The sequence below is a fragment of the Podarcis erhardii genome (genome assembly GCF_964252035.2).
Source record: "Podarcis erhardii genome assembly, chromosome: 17".
Classification (NCBI taxonomy): domain Eukaryota; kingdom Metazoa; phylum Chordata; class Lepidosauria; order Squamata; family Lacertidae; genus Podarcis; species Podarcis erhardii.
Genome location: NC_138515.1, coordinates 15,773,308 through 15,780,385, shown reverse-complemented (window position 1 = coordinate 15,780,385; position 7,078 = coordinate 15,773,308). Strand labels below are relative to the sequence as shown.

General features: G+C 43.6%; 1 pseudogene across 1 annotated transcript; it reads left to right on the top strand.

Annotated features, from left to right (window-relative positions):
• Window positions 1–635: 635 nt before the first annotated feature.
• On the top strand, window positions 636–2,806 carry LOC309332035 (large ribosomal subunit protein eL27-like; annotated as a pseudogene). The gene is made up of 3 exons: window positions 636–835; window positions 1,445–1,561; window positions 2,695–2,806. The product of its transcript is annotated as a large ribosomal subunit protein eL27-like (transcript).
• The last annotated feature ends 4,272 nt before the right edge of the window (window positions 2,807–7,078 follow it).

Here is a 7,078-nt window from a genome sequence, read left to right as displayed (position 1 = left end):
ATTTTGCCATGAACACTTCATGGAGAAAAGGAGGAGCTTTGAGAAGAAATTCCAAGGCATGCTCTGGTTCATGGGGTCACAGAGAGTTGAGCAGGACTAAGACGACTGAACGATGAACGATTATTTACAGAGTTACACAAAGTTGTTTTTCTTTGACCTAATTTGACATTTTCTAACAAATATTTTATATTGCATGGTTCATTCAATATCTGCCAGGAAGCTTTTATTGTCAGAGTACCCTTTGAGATATTCCTTAATTATTATCCATTCCTTATTAACTTCTTGCTAATTGTAAGTGCTCTGTTAATTTGGCTTGCCACTCAGTCTTTGGAGGGATGATTTTGCTCTTCCAATTTCTTGCTATTAGAATCCTTGCTGCAGCTGATACATACATGAACAGTGGTCTAAACTTCTTTTTAATTTCTACTGTCATAAGTCTAATAGAAATTCCTCAGGTTTTTTGGGGAATGGGATCTGAAACATTTTCTTTAACTCATTATAAATGATGTCCCAAAAATCTTTGATCTTTTCACATTCCCACCACATGTGCATATATGTTCCCATGTGGGGCATGCTTCCAACATGTATTAAAACATAAGAAAGCATGAAACATGTTTTCCTCTTCCGGGGTGGGTGCCATTGCTGCTGCAGCTCCAAGATGGGTGAGTTCATGAAACCAAGGAAAGTAGTCCTTGTCCTTGCTGAGCGATCCTCTGGATGCAAAGCTGTTATTGTTAATAATATGGATGGTAGCACCTCTGACTGCCCTTACAGGCATGCTCTGGTGGCTGGCATCAATTGCTACCCACACATAGTGACGGCCAGCATGGGGAAGAAGAAGAAGAAGAAGAAGAAGAAGAAGAAGAAGAAGAAGAAGAAATTTTTATTTATACCTCGCCCTTCCCAGTTCAAAAACTGGGCTCAGGGTGGCTAACAACAAATTTAAAACACTTAATTATAAAAGCGGCATAAAATACACTATAAAAACATGAATAGCAATAAAATTCAAAAATCAATTAGATAATCCCCAGGGCTAGCTGGCTGAATTAGTCCTACTTGGGCCAGTGAGGAGGCCAGGAGAGAATTAGCTGTGGGGTCTCAGAGCGGGTGATCTTCATAAAAGGGGAGGGGGAGGGAAGAGAAGGGAAATAAAAGATCAGGCTGAATTCAAATGAAAGGCCTGGCGGAATAGCTCTGTCTTACAGGCCTGACAGAAGGAGGTTAAATCCTGAAGAGCCCTAGTCTCATGGGACAGAGCATTCCACCAGGTCAGAGCCATCACTGAAAAGGCCCTGGCCCTGGTGGAGGATAGTCTAATTTCCTTAGGGCCTGGGACCTCTAAACTATGGTTGCTCACGGACCATAAGGTCTTCTGCGGGGCATACCAGGAGAGGCGGTCCCGTAGATACAAGGGCCCTAAGCCACAAAGGCTTTAAAGGTCAAGAAGAAGATTGCCAAGTGTTCCAAGATCAAGTCCTTTGTGAAGGTCTACAATTATAACCACTTGATGCCTATCAGGTACTCCATGGAAATTCCCCTTGACAAGACCGTTGTCAACAAGGATGTCTTAAAAAAAAATAATTATTCATTTTTCTTCTTCATTCATTACATACATCTCAATTTCTTAACATTTACTATATATTCCTCCCTCCCTCCCCTCCACGTCTCCCCCCAACTTCCGCTTCTGGTTTGTTTCTCTTTTCACCCACTTTGCTATCTCCTAACAGAAAAAGTTATTTTTATTTTTTAATAATTTTTTTTATTATATTTTCCACAGTGATAACACAAACCACAAAGCAAAATAATACACAAAAACAGAAAAATGAAGAAAGAAAGGGGGGAAAGGGGACGACGACAATAAACAGATAAACAATAAAAAACTTAATTCTTCACAAATCCAACCTTTTAAACATCTTGGTTGACTTCCTCAAATCCCTCCCTTTTGAGTTTCCTTGTAATTAAAAGTAACAGCTTTCCAATATCATTATTAAACTAAAACATTTTTCAATTCTAGTCCATCTTATTCACTTTTCTTAACATTCTAAATCCCATTTATTTGATTATAACTTAATTTACTCCTAGGCCTATTTGTTTCTTTCAAGTAATTTCTAATTTTTTATATTACAATATTTGTTCAAATAGTCCTCCTTGAATTTCCTCCAGTCCTCTTGAAACTCCTCTTCTTTCTGGTCGCGGATTCTTCCAGTCAGGTCAACTAGCTTCGAAAAGTCCATCATCTTCATCTGCCAATCTTCCACTGTTGGTAGTTCTTGTGTTTTCCTAATAGAAAAAGTTATTAATAACATAACATCAAGCCTAAAAGCATAAAAATAAAAGTAAATACACTATAATATTTCACTATTGTCTAAACATTTTCTAATACTAATAATGTGAATGTTTATTTGAATCCTGCCACCAAGTCTATTGACTTTCTTTGTTTCTGCAAATATAATATAAATGGTTCCCATTCTTTTTCAAAGTTGCTGTTGTCTTTTTCTCTTAGTCTGTCTGTCATTTTTGCCAGTTCTGCATAGTTCATCAACTTCTCTTGCCATTGTTCTTTAGTTGGTATTTCTCTAGTCTTCCAATTTTGTGCAATCAACATTCTTGCTGCTGTAGTGGCATACATAAATAAAGTCCTCATTTCTTTTGGTATGTCTTGACCTAAAATACCTAGGAAAAAGGCTTAACAAGGATGTCTTTAGGGACCCTGTGCTGAATCGTAAAACCTGGCAAGAGGCCAAAGTGAAATTTGAGGAGAGATATAGGCAAAAACAAATGGTTTTTCCAGAAGCTCAAATTCTGAGCGGCATGCAATTGCACCAATAAATATTTCTGAAAAGCCAAAAAAAGAAAAAGAAAGAAAGCATCAAACATAAAAAACCCCTTCCCTGTACAGTACTGCCATCAGATGCCTTCTAAAAGTTACTTATCTCCTTGGCTTGGAGGTTCCATAACTCTATACCCTCCAACATTTCTCTGATGAAAACAGGGACGTCCTAAAGAAAAGCAGGACATTCCAGAGTCTAATCAGAGACCGAGACGGCTTCTGTAAATCCGGGACTGTCCCTGGAAAATAGGGGCATTTGGAGGGTCTGAGCTTTTCCCCAAATTGAAGGCTAATGTAAGAAATTTAAGCAGCTACCTCTAGTTGGCATCCATGTGGGGCACCAATGAAGCCACAGCTGGGAGACACTTGCAAGGGCAGTGCTGTTTGTGTGAACTGGTACGCCCACACAGAGGCTGTGCCTCTCTGAGCTAATCCAGAATGCGGCAGCTAGACTGGTGACTGGGAGCGGCCGCCGAGACCACATAACACCAGTCTTAAAAGACCTAGATTGGTCCCTTGTACGTTTCTGAGCACAATTCAAAGTGTTGGTGCTGACCTTTAAAGCCCTAAAGTCCAGTATACCTGAAGGAGCGTCTCCACCACCATCGTTCAGCCCGGACACTGAGGTCCAGCTCCGAGGGACTTCTGGTGGTTCCCTCCCTGTGAGAAGTGAAGTTACAGGGAACCAGGCAGAGGGCCTTCTTGGCAGTGGTACCCGCCCTGTGGAATGCCCTCCCATCAGATGTCAAGGAGATAAATGACTACACAACTTTTAGAAGACATCTGAAGGCAGCCCTGTGTAGGGAAGTTTTTAATGACTGTTGTTTTAATGTATTTTTAATCTTTTGCTGGAAGCTGCCCAAAGTGGGGTGGCGTAGAAATAAATTATTATTATTATTATTATTATTATTATTATTATTATTATTATCCGAAGGAGCTGTTCGGATTTCAGAGGAAATTCCCATCAGAGACTCCCCTGAAATGCAAAAAGCAGCTCAGGTGAGACTATTTTTGTGACAGGGAGAAAAAGAGTTAAACTTTTTCCCCACCCCAGGTCCAGAGACTGCTCAAGCATTTACCTGGCTGCTATTAAATTACAACAACAACAACAACAACAACAACAACAACAACAACAACAACAACAGCAGCAGCAGCAAGCCATGCTAATGACATTAATGCAATTAACTTCACAGCTACTGTAGTTTAGCTGTGAGTGAGCTGATTCTCTCCTGTAGAAATCCACAGCTGATTTTACACAGCAACTTTGGCTCTGATGAACAGCCTGGATAATGGAAGCTTCAGGGGTGAGAAGCATTTTTTATTTCTCTCTCTCTCTCTTCTTCAGTCTTCCACGTTACAAGCTGCAGGAAAGCAGATCTCCTGTCTCACTTATTAGGACTTGGGAGTTTATTCACGTCTGTTGACAGGGCTCCTGGTTAGACTTTGGGATCTACACACTTGGAAGAAGACTGTTATGCAAAGTATTCCCTGCACCTCGCCTGTAGTACTCTGAGCCTTCACCCTTGTGTTTGCTGGAGCATCAGGCAAATTCTTCACAGAGCAGTGTTAAAAGAAAGTGCCTTGTATACTACTGTAAAGCGTGGGGAAGGGGGAAAGAGCAAAAGAAACATGCCTTCATTGATTGCATATGGGATTCTAATTAGGGGATTAAAGAGAACATAATATTCAGAGCTCATTATTCAAAAGCAGTTACAAGGTTCAAGAGTTCTCTCCATCTGGTTTAAAAGCAAGGTTTTGAGAAGTCGAATATGAAGCAGAGCAGAGCAAGGACTCTCTCTCTCTGGAGCAAAACAAGAAAGAGAGTACCCAATAGCTCTGAGTATCAGAGATCTTTCACACATGCGGCTTACAGCAGCTCCTGCTTCAATCAGGTTAGTAATGTGAATGCAAAACTGATCAGAACAGTCTCACTGCTTTTTTCTTCTGTATGATCAACAATCAGATGTTAATATTTGTTATGGAAAAATCTAGGTGTGAGGCTGCTCAGTCACTCAGCTCGTTGGGCAGAGCCCGCAGGTCCCTGCGGAATAAAGGAAGGAGTCCAGCCACCAGCTGGAGCAAATAGCTGTAGACCAAAGTTTATTGCGCAGCAGGTTCAAAGAGGAATTTTGAACCCTGAGGATGGGGTGACAAAGACTTTTAAAACTTTCCCACCATATCCCAGAATACAGTTCGTACAGCATCATTGCTACATCACTGACATGTCACAAAAGGGGAGGGGTAGACAGGGGTTACACTAGTTTAACCTTGGCAAACATGTCCAGACAAGTCCTTGGTACAAGATTAGCATAAGCAGACATGGCAGGGCAAGACTCAGGTATAAGATTTGTTGTTTAGTCGTTTAGTCTTCGTGACCCCATGGACCAGAGCTCACCAGGCACTCCTGTCTTCCACTGCCTCCCGCAGTTTGGTCAAACTCATGCTGGTAGCTTCGAGAACACTATCCAACCATCTCTGTCGTCCCCTTCTCCTTGTGCCCTCCATCAGGGTCTTTTCCAGGGAGTCTTCTCTTCTCATGAGGTGGCCAAAATATTGGAGTCTCAGCTTCAGGATCTGTCCTTCCAGTGAGCACTCAGGGCTGATTTCCTTAGGTATAAGATTAGCATAGGCAAACACCTCAGAAGTCCCACCACCCAAAGTACAATAGAACTTCCTTTGTGTGTCTGGCCCTTGGCAAGTTTGGTGATGGGATTAGGCTTTCTTTGGCCAACAATCAGCTCAGCAATTGTCACCTCTGGTAACTTCCTGGAGTCCCTTTCAAGGGGAAAATAGCTTTGGAATGGAGGAAACTGGCAAAGGAGTTGATTTTATAATATTTTTAAAGCTAGGTAACGTCCCTGAGCTGTCAAGTTGAAAGGATACATTCATGCATAATATTTGTAACATTTAACTTTAAAGATGTGCCCCCCCCCCCGTAATTTCTGTAACAATATTGCAGAGAGGTTCTCAAAAAGCTTAGAACTTTGTGTGTGAAAAGCAGCTCATGTTCCCAGCACAGTCTGATGAGATATGGAATTCAGGGCCGTCTTAAGTATATCTTGCGCTGTGGTGCAAATAGGGAGGACTCTCCTGTGTGAGTGTCTGAGGGCCCTGCTCCTTCCTGCCACTCACCCTCTGGCCCATGGTGGGGCCTGAAGCCTCACAGGGACTGCTGCACTCTGCTGCCCAGGAGGACTCTCCTGTGTGAGTGTCTGGGGGCCCTGCTCCTTCCTGCCACTCACCCTCTGGCCCATGGTGGGGCCTGAAGCCTCACAGGGACTGCTGCACTCTGCTGCCCAGGAGGACTCTCCTGTGTGAGTGTCTGGGGGCCCTGCTCCTTCCTGCCACTCACCCTCTGGCCCATGGTGGGGCCTGAAGCCTCACAGGGACTGCTGCGCTCTGCTGCCCAGGAGGACTCTCCTGTGTGAGTGTCTGAGGGCCTTGCTCTTGCCGCTTACCACCTACCTGGCCCAGGGCGGGGCTTGAAGCCTCATAAGGACTGCTGCGCTCTGCTGCCCAGGAGGACTCTCCTGTGTGAGTGTCTGGGGGCCCTGCTCCTTCCTGCCACTTACCACCTGGCCTAGGGCAGGGCCTCACGGGCCTCACTAGGACAGTTGCTGTTACTGCTGTAGGGGTGCAGAGTGCTTTTAAAATGTTTTAAAATTTTTCTTTTGAATTTTTTGTATGTGGGGTGGGAGGGGGTGGGATGGATGTTTATTGGGCCTGGGAATTTGTTTGATTTTATGTTTTTGTAATTTTTACTGTTTTTTGTTTGTATTGTTTTATTGGTTTTTTTTTAAGGTGTTATTTTGTTCTTAAGGGGAGGGGTCAGGGCTGCCGGGGAGTAGGTCCCAGTCAACAAAATGGCTGGGGCAATTTCCACAGGGGGGGATGCACTGGGACAACTGATCTCAGTGATCACGGGTAGGAGGAGGAGTTACGCTAAGACCAGACCATGTCATTACAGAGGAGGCAGGTTTAGTCGTTGTCTGAGGACTACCCCTGCCTCCGGGTCTGGTCCTGACCGGATGGATACTAGAATCAGCAAGGGATACCCACATGACCTGAAGGTGCTGCTGTGCAATGCCAGGTCAATGATTCATAAGACCACTGCCATCTATGACTTGATCATGGATGGAGGATTTGACCTGGCATGTGTAACAGAGACTTGGTTGGATGAAGCAGATGGGCCTGTCCTTGCCACCGCTTGTCTACCAGGTTTCTCTTATGCACAGCAACCCAGGTCAT